This window comes from Acomys minous (genome assembly GCF_964271855.1).
Source record: "Acomys minous genome assembly, chromosome: 3".
In the NCBI taxonomy this organism is placed as follows: domain Eukaryota; kingdom Metazoa; phylum Chordata; class Mammalia; order Rodentia; family Muridae; genus Acomys; species Acomys minous.
Genome location: NC_140485.1, coordinates 45760109 through 45774174, shown reverse-complemented (window position 1 = coordinate 45774174; position 14066 = coordinate 45760109). Strand labels below are relative to the sequence as shown.

Sequence of the window (14066 nt, the reverse complement as noted above, 5' to 3'; positions counted from 1 at the left end):
CTCAGTTCTGTTTCCTGGTCCATATTTTCAGGTGGAAGTGACTTATCCAAGATGGTGGCAAGAGCAGGAGCCGGTGCTTATGGGGAATGCTCTGTGGAGAGGAGTGATCATTGGTTCATGGGGTCATTTGTTCACAGTTATTTGGCCAGATTCTGACTTCAGAGCTTAGTGATGTTTTAATGCTCTCTGATTCTGACCACAGCCCCTGCTGGGTCCAGAGCCCTAGCTTCAGCCTATTTAAGTCCACTCTCAAGCACTGTGGTAGAATCTTAAAACCACCTTAACCACCCAGTGTCACATGCACTCCTCTGGGCACAGGGAAGTGGAAGTGTTCAATGAGCATCTTCAGTTTATGGCTTGCGGGTACCATGCCACACACCCACAGCAGCCGTTACTCATTCTGCCTCTGAACTATGGAGGTTTCCAAGTATGACTCTCCCTTGGGCACCAGAATATAAAAATGGCTCAGTTTCCCAAGGCTGTTGAGCATAATAGCCTGAAAAAATTAATTTCTCTTTGTAAGACAGGCTCCATTTGTCACATATGAACTGGGTGGTCGAGGGGGCTCAGGTAGCCTGGCGACACTGTAGACGTTGAGTGTCTCGGTTCCTGTTAGTGACCCAGCTCCACTGTCTCCAAACGGTTTGCACATGTTACTGGGCTAATGTTTCGAGTAAAAGTTAGATTGCAGGCTAAACATAATTAAATTTTCTCTTTTCCAAGAGAGGTAAGCGTGCTTATTCACTACAGCTGGCTCTGAGGTCCCCAAAGACATTGCCAAGTCTTACTTGGTCCTTTCAGTATCCTGCTCTCAGCTCAAGTTCAACTTATTTAGAGCAAGAAGGAAAGCCAGCATTTTCCCTGCTGGCCTGCTGTTTGCCTAGGAAAGGCGCTGTACAGGTTGATGTTTCCAGTGTGTGGCAGAAGGCATCAGGGAAGTTCCCCTATCTGTTCTTTGTCCTTCCAAGGCAGGGACACACTTGTCAAAGCCTGCAAAGACGTGTTAGTAGAGGGCTTTAAAGCAGACTGGAAGCCAGAATGCCAGGGGTTGAGAGCCAGAACCTATTCATGTGGTCCTCGGTTTCCTGGGGGAGAATAACAGCACCTCTTCCACTGCGAAACTTCCATAGTGCGAAACTAACGTGGCTGCAGGTGCTCCAGTAACAGCAAAGAAGAAACTGTGCTGACCCAGACAGTGTGTACTGCCCTTCAATTTGGCAGCTTGAGCTACAGGGCAGGCAGACCCAAGATTCCCAAAGCCCATCACGTGTTTCCAGAGAAGCCCCAAATCCAGACTCTGTAACAGGTTCTGGTTTATAAATCCTGACAATAAACTGAAACACATTATCAAAGCCTGGGTTGAACTGAATACAGTGCGTGAGTGGGGGATCCTTCCAGACGCTGTGGCTGCCGCCTTGGCTCAGTTACTCTATCCTGCAACCTCAGCGTATTTGATATGAACAAGTCCTGTAACCCCCACAATAAACAGCACCTCTCAATGAATTTGGCTTCCTTCCTTCCTCCCTTCCTGCCTTTCCTTTCTTTTTCTTTCTTTGTTTCCTTTTTTCTTTTTTGCTTGTTTGTTTGCTTGTTTTTTCAAGATAGGGTTTCCCTGTGTATCCTTGGCTGTCTTGGACTCACTTTGTAGACCAAGCTAACCTTGAATTTACAGCGATCTGCCTGCCTCTGCCTCCTGAGTGCTGGGATTAAAGGCGTGCGCCACACCCAGCCCTGCCTCTGCCTCCTGACTGCGTCCATAGAACTTCTGCCTGAAAGCTCGTTAGCTCAAAGTCACACAGCCAGGAAGACGTGCAGTCAGGACCTAATCCTGAGCTCAGACTCTTACTATGCTAAAAGGGTACTAGAACACAAGGGTGGTCTCATGATCCAAAGACATGCTAACATCCATCATATGGACTCTGCCTGCCTCTGCACCCCAACATGAAGCTTTCTTGGGATGGGATGTCCTTGACCTTGGCCACTGCTGGCCATTGCTAGCCTCATTAGCAGCTTAGCCATCACTCTCTGTCCCCACTTCCCGTTTAATAATCAAATCTTACTTTGGCTATAACTAAAATGAATTCCTCTGGGCACGGTGGTGCCCAGGATTGTTGTTGTTGTTGTTGTTTTAGTTAGTTAGTTAGTTAGTTAGCTAGTTTTCAAAGTGCTGGAAGGTGCTAGAAAGGTTGCTGGGAGAATTGTTCATAACAGATTAAAGGCGTGTGCCACCATGCCTGGCGGATATCTATTTCTATATATAGCTCTCTTAACTTTAAGTCATTGGGAGAGAAAAACAAAACCAAACACAAACAAACATGAGCCTACCTGCGTTAGTCTTTTGTCATCTTCCTGTCATTAGATAGCCAACAATAGCTATGCAAAGACTGGAGAAAGGAAGGGCTAATCTAGCTCAGATTGTGAGGCAACAATCCATTGAAGTTCCGGAAGTCATAGTGGCAGAGCGTGTGGTACCCAGGCACATAGCATCTGGTCAGGAGCAGAGAGAAATGAATTCTGGGGTTTATCAGTCTATTCCTTTGCCCTTTCCCTTTTTATTCAGTTTAACACTCCAGCCCATATAAGAGCGCCATCCACAGGCACAGTGGATCTTCCCGCCTCGCTTAAATCTGTCTGGGGAAACCCTACAACACACCCAAAGGTGACTAGATGACTCCGTATCCAATCAACTTCATAAACATTAACTGTTATGTCAACCCCTTATCAACTTGACACCTAAATATGCTACTTTTAACTTCCTTTTTTTTTCCCCAAGACAGGTGTGTGTGTGTGTGTGTGTGTGTGTGTGTGTGTGTGTGTGTGTGTGTGTGTGTAGCCCTGGCTGGCCTTGAGCTCGCAGAGATCTGCCTGCCTCTGCCTCCTGAGCTCTTGGATTAAAGGCATGGCTTACCACTGGCTGGCCTGAGGTACTTGTATCTTCTGAGCCAACTCTCCAGCCCTCACTTGTCATTCTTAAAACTCAACAACCTAGAAAAGTGTCTGCAGTTATCCACTGTATAAATCACAGACATCTCTGAGCTGAGATTCTTCCTCCTGGTCTTGTGTTCACTGTTAAGTAAATACCACTAGCTTTGAGGGTGATAGAAACCCTGTAAGAAGCCCCATCAATGTACATCCATTTGCAAAAAAGCAGCCCTGTAGAAAGACAAAGCTGCAATTGCATGGAGCTATTAATGAAGCCGAGCAAGCCACATAGCTCTATGGTAGCGTGTGAAATCCTTAATCTTGCCTAACTGCAGTTTTCCAGTCTGAAAATAGGGAAACGCTTTACTTTGGTTGTAATACAAGAAACAAGAGGGCAAAATGTGAGGGCAAAAAGACTTTGAACATATGACTTTTCGTAGCAGGTCTTACCAGCCCACAAGCAGAGCCTCCCAGGAGAACTCAGCAGCTGTAACTCCTCTGCATATGGGGCTGTGTAGCCGTGCCGGCTACTTATGATGGCACCAAGTTAAGATGTCATCTACATGTAGTTATCTTGTCCTCTGCCTTTGGTTTCAGCACCATTATGTCAGAGACTGAAATGAAAGAGGCAGAGTGGTGGAATGCAAGATTGAATTTAAAAAATCAATAGTTCTCCTACGTACAAATAACAGACAGAAAAAAATCAGGGAAACAACACTTTTTTGTTGTTTCAATTTGTTGCCTCAAATAATACAGAATATCTTGGTGTGACTCTAACCAAGCAAGTGAAAGATTTGTATGGCAAGAACTTTAAGTCTTTGAAGAAAAAAACTGAAGAAGATATCAGAAGATAGAAAGGTCTCCTATGCTCATGGATCAGTAGAATTAGCATAGTAAAAATTATCATCCTGTCAAAAGCAATCTACAGATTCAAACAATTCCAATCAAAATACAACACAATTCTTTACAGACCTTGAAAGGACAATTGTCAACTTTATATGGGAAAACAAACAAACAAACAAATGAAACAAAAAACCCAGAATAGCTAAAACAATCCTGTACAATAAAAGAACTGTTGGAGGTATCACCGTCCCTGGCTTCAAGCTGTACTACCTAGCTATAGTAATAAAAAAAAGTCCACATGGTATTGGCATTAAAAACAGATACATTGGTCAATGGACTGGAACTGAAGACATAAATCCCAGCCCCTGATTTTTGATGAAGAAGACACAGTTACATAATGGAAAATAGACAGCATCTTCAACAAATGGTGCTATCATATTGGCTGTCTGCATGCAGAGGAATGCAAATAAACTCATATTTATCACCCTGCACAAAACTCAAGTCCAAGGAGATCAAAGACCTCAACATAAAACCAGATACCCTAACTGTGATAGAAGAGAAATCAGGGAATAGCCTTGAACTCATTGGCACAGAAGACTTGCTGAATAGCACAGGCATTAAAATCAATGATTAATAAATGGGACCTCATGAAACTGAAAAGCTTATGTAAGGCAAAGGACACTGTCAAAAGGACAAAACAACAGCCTACAGAGGACAGAGGACTAGTTTCCAAAATATATAAAGAACTCAAGAGAACATACATATTTTTAAACATAATTTTAAAATGGAGTACAGAGCTAAACAGGGAATTCTCAATAAGGGAACCTCAAATGACTGGCAGACACTTAAAGAAATGTTCAGCATTGTTAGTCATCAGGGAAATGCAAATGAAAACAACTTCCATCTTATACCTGTCAGAGTGACTAGGATCAAAAACAGCTCATGCTGGTGAGGATGTAAAGTAAGGGGAATGCTCCTCCATTGTTAGTGGAAGGGCAAACTTGTACAGCCACTGTAGAAATCAATATTCCTCAGAAAACTGAACATTGATCTTCCTCAAGACCCATATATACCACTCTTGGGCATATACTCAAAGGACTTCCATCTTACCACAAGAACACTTGCTCAACCATGTTCATTATGGATTTACTCATACTAGCCAAAAACTGGAAACAATCTAGATGCCCTCAACTGAAGAATGGATAAAAAATGGGGCACATTTACAAAACAGAGTACTATTCAGTCGTTTAAAAGAATGAAACCATAAAATTTGCAGAGAAATGGATCGAACCAGAAAAAAAGATCATCCTGAGTGAGGCAACTCAGACCCAGAAACACGAATATGGTATGAAGTCACTATAAATGGATACTAGCCATTAAGTAAATGATAATCAAGCTGTAATCGTAGACCTAGAGAGGTTAGGTAGAAAGGATGGTTGAGAGGGGAAGTAAAATAGGTTTTATGGGTGGACTAGGAGTGGATAGGGACAAGAGTGGGAGAGATCAGGTGGAAGAAGAAAGTTCAGGGAGGGATGGCTGCAGTTGGGGGCCACCTGGGGGTGGTGTGGAAACGGAGTGAATTTATGAAGGTGACCCTAGTGAGGACTCCTAGTAATGGAGGATACAGAGTCTCAACTGGCCCATCTCTTATAGTCAGGCAAGGCTTTCAGTGGAGAGAACTGGGTTGCATTTAATTGAGCTGTCAGCCAAGATGACATCCCATGGAAATCCCCAAACAACCATGGCTGATGCTAAGACAAAAGGTTGCTCTCTGCAATCTGACAGCAGGGCTGCGTTGCGGAGAACAAAGTCTGCACAACTCACTGAGCAAGGAGAAGTCGTGCTAATGCCTACGTAGAGCCTTCATCCCTGCATTCTAGTCTCTTTGGTGTAGGAAGATACTGTGCAGGCTTAGAAAGAGAATGGGGACACCAACCCAACCACAAAACCCTTGCTCTACAATCAGCCCTGCCTACAAGATGTACTAGGGCCACAGTGGTGGTGGTGCAGGATCTGTGGGACTAGGCAACCAATGTCTGACTTCACTTACAGTCCACTCTTTGAGGAGGAAGCCGTGCCTGACATTGCTTGGTTATCCAAGAACCAGGACCTAGATAGCCCAGAGACCTAGGGCAAAACCAAACATGACTAATCTTTTTTTAAAAAGTACATACATACATATGTACACAATAAAATGATTCCAAATGTTGTTCTGTTACACTCACAGATTAGCGCCTTATACAGTCATCATCCGAGAGGCTTCCTCCTGCAGCAGAGACTCACAGTCACACATTATGCAGAATGAAAGATTATACTAGAGGTCTCCATCAAATCCTTCTCCTCAGAGCTCTGGGAATACTGCAAAAGAGGACACAGAAATGTCATAAGGGACAGAGGGGATGGATGACACCAGGAGAACAAGACCCTCTGAGTCAGCTACGCAAGGCTCCTGTGAACTCAGAGATGGAAGCAGTAAGTACAGGGCCTGCAGAGGTCTACACTAGGTCCTCTGTGTATATATTATAGCTGTTTAGCTTAATTTTTTTAAAAAAATTATTTTTTTGGTTTTTTGAGACAAGGTTTCTCTGTGTAGCCTTGGCTGTCCTGGACTCACTTTGTAGACCAGGCTGGCCTGGAACTCACAGAGATCCACCTGCCTCTGCCTCCCAAGTGCTGGGATTAAAGGTGTGCACCACCACTGCCCAGCTATATTTTTGTTGTTTGCATTTTGTTGTTTTGTTTTATTGTTTTTTGCTTTTTGAGCAGGGTTTCTCTGTGTAACAGCTCTACTGTCGTGGAACTCTCTCTGTAGACCAGGTTGGCCTCAAACTCACAGAGATCCACCTGCCTCTGCCTCCCAAGTGCCTGGTTTAGCTTAATATTTTTATGTGACTTCTGACTATGAGTATGAGTGGGTCTCTGACTCTTTTGCCTACTCTTGGGACTCCTTTCCTTCTGCTTGGTTGCCATGTCTAACTTTAATATGAAAGCTTTTGTTTTGTCTCCTTATATTTTATTTTGTTATGTTTGGTTATTATCTCTTAGAAACCTATTCTATTCTAATAGGACAGAAAGGACAGGAATCCAGAGGGGAAGGAAGATGGGGAGGAACTGGAAGGTGTGGAGGGAGGGGAAACTATAATCAGGATATATTGTATGAAAAAAAATCATTTCAGGGCCGGGCAGTGGTGGTGCATGCCTTTAATCCCAGGCAGAAGCTGGAGGATCGCTGTGAGTTCAAGACCAGCCTTGTCTACAGAGCAGGTTCCAGGATAGCCAGGGCTACACAGAGAAGCCCTGTCTCAAAAACCCCATGACCACCGTGTGTGTGTGTGTGTGTGTGTGTGTGTGTGTGTGTGTGTGTGTGTGTGTCTGTCTGTCTGTGTGTGTGTGTCTGTGTGTGTGTCTGTGTGTGTGTGTGTGTGTGTGTGTGTGTGTGTGTGTGTGTGTGTGTAAGCCTAGAGCATTAGAAAGGACAGAGCATCATTCCTTAGGCAGCATGGTATGGTGGAGGGAGAGGGCCTTCCTTTTAAAGCTACAGAATGAAGGTGGTTTCTGACTCTTACAGATCTTTGGGCAGTGGGGCAAGGTTTACAGCTCGTGAGGCAGCCTGACCTGTTGTACGTGTTAGAATTCAGAATACAGTGAGGAACTGGCAAGGAGTGTAGCTATGGTATGATTCCAAGTTGCCTTGGTCGTGGACAGCAGGGAGGAGGTGGTTTGAGTGCTCCAGCAATCATGGTTGATGCCTATCTGTTCCTTTTCCTAAGGGGAGAAGAACAGGGGCATGGCTTAATATCTAGGAGAGGGAAAGTAGGCGCTAGAGAGTCTGTAATCTACATGCCACAAAAATGACCATCTAGTTCACTTATTCTCCTGGGGGAACGAGGACGTCGACTTATCTTTGCCATGCCCTTTATCCAAAGGCCTTATCTACACTCGCCTCTTATTAAGATAGCACGTAAGTCCTATGACCATTACTTTTATTTACCAGCTCAAATTGAGTCCCAAGGCACAGTTTTGTTTTTAACTAAACGGTTGTTATTTGTGGACAAGTCTGGGAAGTGTTTTCAGGTGGATTAACGCTTCACTAGTGTGAGAATGAAATGTCAGACTTCAGTTTCTGCTCAGGCCTTTCACAGATGCTGACAGGCTCCCTCCGGGACACTGTGAGCTGGCAGCCTTGCCAGGGTCACTCACCTGGGCAGTGTGCCTATATCTGAAGGATGCCACACTATGTTCCTCACCTGTTGGGAGCAGGTGAAGTCCTCAGTAACGTGTATTGTTGACATGAGCACGGCCATACTGAGACCCCGGTGCCTCAGACCCATATAATAGCAAAGCCTTCCCTGGGTCAGGCTGAGAGGAACAGCAGAGCCTTCCCCTGGTGTCAGTATAGATTATACCATTTAGTGTGTGCAGGCAGAATCTATTGCAGCTTCCTACTGGACTGCAATCTGAGATTGCTCCCCTACAGAGGCCTCCTACAGAGATTAGCTAACCCTTCTCCCGCTTCATGGTGTGTACAATAAAGTGCATTGAGTTGAGGCCTGTGAGTCTCCAAGCTGCTGTTGGCTCACTCTATCCAAGCTTTTTTGTGTGTCTCTGTTCGTTCCTGTCATCCCAGTTAGGTCTATCTTTAAACAGTACAGGTCACAGCATCCGCCCCCCACTCCCTTCCCTGCCTCTTGCCTGGGACTCAGAAAGCCTGGTTGCAAGCTCTCTTGCTGTCTTCCTCAGCAGCCCTGAGAAGGCCTAGAAGAGGCTCCTTCCTCTGCCATTTGGGCACTGATCTTTTTAGAAACTCCACCGTGCTGTCTCTGACGCTGGCGCTCAACTCTCCCCAGCGCCTCTGCACACTGTTTTCCCTCCGTCTGTGCATGGACTAATAACTCACCTAATAAACTTTTCAGGCCACAGTAATCCACCCAAGGGTCATCTTGAACAACCCACCACATCTAAACCTAACAGTTTGCTGCCCTCCCTGACATGGCTTGTAAAAGAGAAGTGTCCTCTCTTCCACCACAGAGCTATGCTGACCTTCCATGGGGCTGGCTTGACACCAGCTCTCTTTGCACTGTTTTGAATCTGTGATGTACCCTCTGGAATTCACATGGAAAAGTAGACCTCAGATGCTGGGCGTGGAGATGCACACCTGTAATCCCAGCACTGGGGAGGCAGAGACAGGCAGATCTCTGTGAGTTCGAGGCCAGCCTGGTCTACAAAAGCAACTCCAGGATAGCCAAGGCTACACACAGAAACCCTGTCTCAAAAAACAAAAACACAAACGAAAAGTAAACCTCAAAGCCTTAAGGGATCTTGGATCTATGTCATTTGGGAAAAAGTTTGGCCTTGAGAACTCCACCCTCAGGAAGGATCTAGAGACTTTCTTTGAGGGCTGGAGGGAAATACTCCTTCAATTCAAGGAGGCAGCACTTAATGTGCCATGCTGAAGCATAGATAAGCCCTTATCAGAGGCCAAGCCTGCTGAAACCTTGATCTTAGACTTTCAGCCTCTAGAAATATAAGGAAACGCACTTCTGTTATTAATAAATCACCCACTCTCAAATGGATATGATCAGACCACTGTGTGGGAGAGACTGGAGCCCAGACAGTAGGGAGTTAGTGTCCGGCAGGGCCACACCTTCATAAGGACTGCTTAGGGATGCATGCCTTTTGTCTTCCCTCTAAACCTAAGCCTCACATCAGGACCCTAAGGATGAACTCGGGGGAGCTGTCACTTGATCTGTTCATTTCTCTCCCTGTGTGGACACATCTAATAATCTCCTTCTATGCTTTCACTACTGTCTGTTTAATTGGCCTGTGTGGTCAAAGTTATCTTTGTGTGTGTGTGTGTGTGTGTGTGTGTGTGTGTGTGTGTGTGTGTGTGTGGTTTTTTGAGACAGGGTTTCTCTGTGTATCTGTGGCTGTCCTAGACTTGTTTTGTAGGCCAGGCTGACCTCGACCCAAAGTTATCTTGTTAAGGCTACCAGAGCCCAGGCTTTGACCCTAACAGTTCCACTAATGCAGGCTCATGCCTCTTATCCCAGCACTATGGGAGCTAAGCAGGGAGAACACTGGGAGTTTGAGGCTAACCTCTGCTACATAGTGAGTTCAAGGCTACCCTAAGGTACAGTGTGCTGCCCTATCTAAAAAAAATAAATCCATAAAGTAAAAAGATCACTTAGCCTCATGTCTCTCATTATAGCAACAGCAATGGACCAAGACACCTGGTTCTCCCAACTGAAGATGCTGAATTAAACATCTGGCCTATAACAGCAGGTTATGGAACTGCTCAGCTTCCATATTTACATAGAACAATTCCCCAAAACAAACCATTCATCTGTATCTTAGTTTCTATCTCTGCTTCTGTGTTGATGTTCCATTGGCTGTTTGCTCAGAGAACCCAGGCTAACACAAGCTGCACACACTGAGCACCACTGTGCAGTCACATTTTGTCCTTTATCCACATGAGTACAGTTCTGCTCCTACTGTTCTCTTATCAGCTGAACTCCCACTTCAATTTGTATACACAGGAATACAATTCTACTTCTGCTGTTCTCTTATCAGCTGAACTCCTGTTTCAATTCATGCCCCCAAGCTGCTTGAGACTGAACAGATTTATTGCAAATGAAGTTAAATGTCAATAGTATTTCAAAGCAAAGCTAGAACATGGTGTCCTCCTAAAAGGATAAATTTTTTAGATTATTGGTCTTTTAATATGACATTGTAAAAATGGGTGATCTACCTAGCCCCCCCTCAAAAATCTGTATTTTATCAGAATAATTTTCTAGATGTTTCTATATGGCTGGGATGCCTTTGAAATTTTGATCCTCCTATCTGCACCTCCCAAGTGTTGAGATTAAAGTCATGTGAAGTAATTTTCACGTCTTTGGTTACTGAACAGAACAAAATCTTCCTTTGAGAAACTGACCTATGATTCTACTTAGCCAATCATTCAAAAATTTCAACATCTTTGACAACTTCCCTAAGTCAAATTCTAGAAGAAGTGCTCTTGATTTCAAAGTGACTATGAGATCAAGAGGATTACTAGAGCTGGCCATGGTGGCTCATGCCTTTAATCCAAGAGGAAGGCAGATCTGAGTTTGAGGCCAGCCTGGTGTACAGAGAGTTCCAGGACAGTCAAGTCTACACAAAGAAGCCTGATCTTGGGAAGTTACTAGATCACTTTAGTTGAGGCTGCTTAGAAGAGCATTCCGGAGAGCAGAGTAACTTCCTGGGAAAGTTACTAGAATTTGTTGTAGGGTTCCACATTTGTACTTTTACCTTGTCAAAACACACTTGGTATTTGATATTCTATACTGTGTAGGAAGCATTGTCAAACAGGAAGAAATGCTTAATGCCCTCTGTGCCACATATGTCTTGTTTTTTTGTTTGTTTATTTGTTTATTTGTTTTGGGTTTTGTTTTTGTTTTTGTTTTCAAGACAGGGTTTCTCTGTGTAGCCTTGGCTGTCCAGGACTTCTTTTGTAGACTAGACTGGCCTCAAACTCACAGAGATCTTCCTGCCTCTGCCTCCCAAGTGCTGAGACTACAAGAGTGCACCACAGCACCTTGTTCATATACCTTGTTATATGTTATTAACAGGTTAGTTTCAAAGATCATCTAAAGTTCCTAGAAGGTTGTCCTCACTGCCTTGGTGCTTGGTCTGGTGTAATCCTATCGGCTGTACTTTAACTTAGTATCATTACATTTCACGTGTCAGGGCTAGAGAGATGGCTCAGCTCTTTTCCAGAGGATCCAAGTTCAATTTCTAGTTCCCACATGGTGCTTCACAAACGTCTGTACAATTTTAGTTCCAGGGGATCTGACAATCTTTTCTGACCCCTGCCCCCACCCAGGGCACCAGGAACATACCTGCACAGACATACAAGCAGGCAAAACACCCCAAAATAGAAAAGAAAATAATTTAAGATAAATAAGTAAATGCATTTCATAAGTCTCAGAGGCACTATCTTTTCTCTACTACACTGTAATGCATGCCTATCAGATCTCTAACCCTGTGATCTGCTGCCTCATGTCATCTACAGGAGTTATACATAGATGCTCTCCGCAATGCTCTTCTAAGTAGCCTCATTAGTTCATTAGTTCATTAAGAATTAGTTCATTGAGAATTTCATACATGTGTACAATGCAATTTGATCACATTCATCCTGTGCTTTGAAATCCATGGAAGGGACGATGATACATAGGACAGGTTTCTGATGTCATTGCCTAAGTAACTTTAAGACTGAGTCAGCATACTGAGAGAGAATTTTCCAGAACAAATAGAGTCATAAAACTGCTAATCCAAGATGAAGCCCGAGAATTAATTATGCAGGCCTAAATGAAGTGATGAAGAATGGTCACAGTTTTTATGGCCTATGCTTAGAACATTGTTGTTTTTTTTAAATGTTATCTTTGTGCATATAAGGAGTACTCTTCCTCTTTTCTTGATTTTGTAACCTATACTTTTGTAAAAAAAAAAAAAAAAGACAGGTTCATGTTTACCTCCCTATATCATCCTTCCAGAACTAAGAGACAATTACTGAGTCATCCAGTTTTCACAGAAATTTGTACAGTTTCTGTAAGAATTTGTTCTCTGGGAACAGGGCATATCTGAATATACTGGAAACTTTGCAATATTTGAGAATGATGCTTATAGAGTCAAATTTATGCAGCCAATTATACATATATATATACATATATATATATGTAATTTTTAAAAATTAAGACAGGGTTTCTCTGTGTATCTGTCTATCCTAGACTCGATTTGTAGACCAGGCTGGCCTCAAACTCACAGAGATCCACCTGCCTCTGCCTCCCTTGAGCGCTGGGATTACAGGCGTGCACCACCATGCTCCACAGGCTAAGTTTATCTTTATGGATCTAGTGCTTAGAAAGTCTGTTTGAAAAGTAGGCAAATTCCAGGATTGCAGAACTCTCTGCCTTCTGGATAAGTGACAAAAGGTGTTTTTATGGCAGTCGATGGCTTCTGAGGTCAGGAGAAACAGCTTTAAGGGTGTGGCCCCTGGTGGCCCCACACCCAAGAGTATGTGGGCAGCACAACTGGACAAACTTTAAAAAAGAAGGGACATGAAGTTGGGAAATGGTGGGAAAGGGGACAGATCTAGGGATTAGTAAAGGAGAGAATCAGGATTGACTATGACCAAAATATATTGTACACATGTATGAAAGTCTCAAAGAATTAAAGTATTATGTATTTTAAATGGTCAGTTTCTGACAGTCTTAAAAGGCTTAGGATATGGCTCTAAAAATATATATGTATATACACATATATGCAAAATATATACATATTACATGTTTGTATACACACACACACACACACACACACACACACACACACACACACTTTAATTTAGGAAAGTGGCCAGACTATAGGTCTTTCATCGCTGCAGGGCCACAGCTGTAAGAGCCGAGAACTGCGGGCAGCTCACTGTCTCAGCTGCAGAGAGGGTCCTGGGAGTGGCTCTGAGCCATTGTGCCCAGGCCTGGGGCAGTGATAGTAGTCCTCCCCCAAGCTGCTGCACCCCATGTCCAAGCTGTGGTGGCCCACTGCTTCGCTCAAACTACACCAATCCACTGCTTCCCCTCAGCCCTGTGGAATGATGGCTCCCCCAAACTGCAGGGGCCCACTGCCTCCTCCCCAGTCCTATAGCCCACCGGCCCCCCTGCTGTGGCAGCCCACTTTGCGCCCCAAGAGCTGTGTCTAGCCTTTGAACAGAGGGCTACTAAACTTTCAAGTGGCTCACTGCCAGTTCCTCTTCCTGCCCTGGGGGTGTGGAGACAGGAAACAAAATGGCCACTCCAGTCAGCACCTTAGCGGACACTGTCCATGGTCACTATTCCTGCCTCAGCCTACTGCTATGGGTACCAACACCTTTCTTGCCCCCAGAATGCCTACTGCCTCTGCTGTGGGAACTGACCATGATAACCACAACCTTTCCTGCTTCAGCCTACTGCTTTCACAATGGACCCTTTATGTAATTTATAACCACTCAAGGCCGAAAAGTAGCCCGAGGAAGCTCCAGCAGCCCAGCTCCTTCCCCCAGACCTCTGTAACTACAATCTCTAGCTCCTCAATAGGACTCTTCCCAGATTATGCTTCTTTGAGATCAAAGGTCTGGCCAAAACCCCACCAATCCCTGAGCAAGAGAACTGACCAATCCCTGAAATTCTCACTAAAACCCACCAATCCCAGAGCAAGAGAACTGGCCAATCCCTGTACAGGAAAGCTCACCAATCCCTGAGCTCCCCAAACTCAGGACTTGTAATCCCACC

The 14066-nt window shown here is 44.3% G+C and overlaps 1 protein-coding gene across 5 annotated transcripts in view; it reads right to left on the bottom strand.

Annotated features, from left to right (window-relative positions):
• Window positions 1–14066, bottom strand: part of PRR5L (proline rich 5 like) — a 174144-nt gene that overhangs the window by 119522 nt on the left and 40556 nt on the right. For 2 of the 5 annotated variants that reach the window (XM_084775938.1, XM_084775939.1), the window contains one exon: window positions 5991–6123. The exons of 2 other annotated variants lie outside the window; for them this stretch is intronic. The gene's annotated coding sequence lies outside the window, so the exon portion shown is untranslated. Of the gene's footprint in view, window positions 1–5815; window positions 5835–5990; window positions 6124–14066 lie in introns of those variants that run through there. One more of the 5 variants, XM_084775944.1, reaches the window with a different exon arrangement.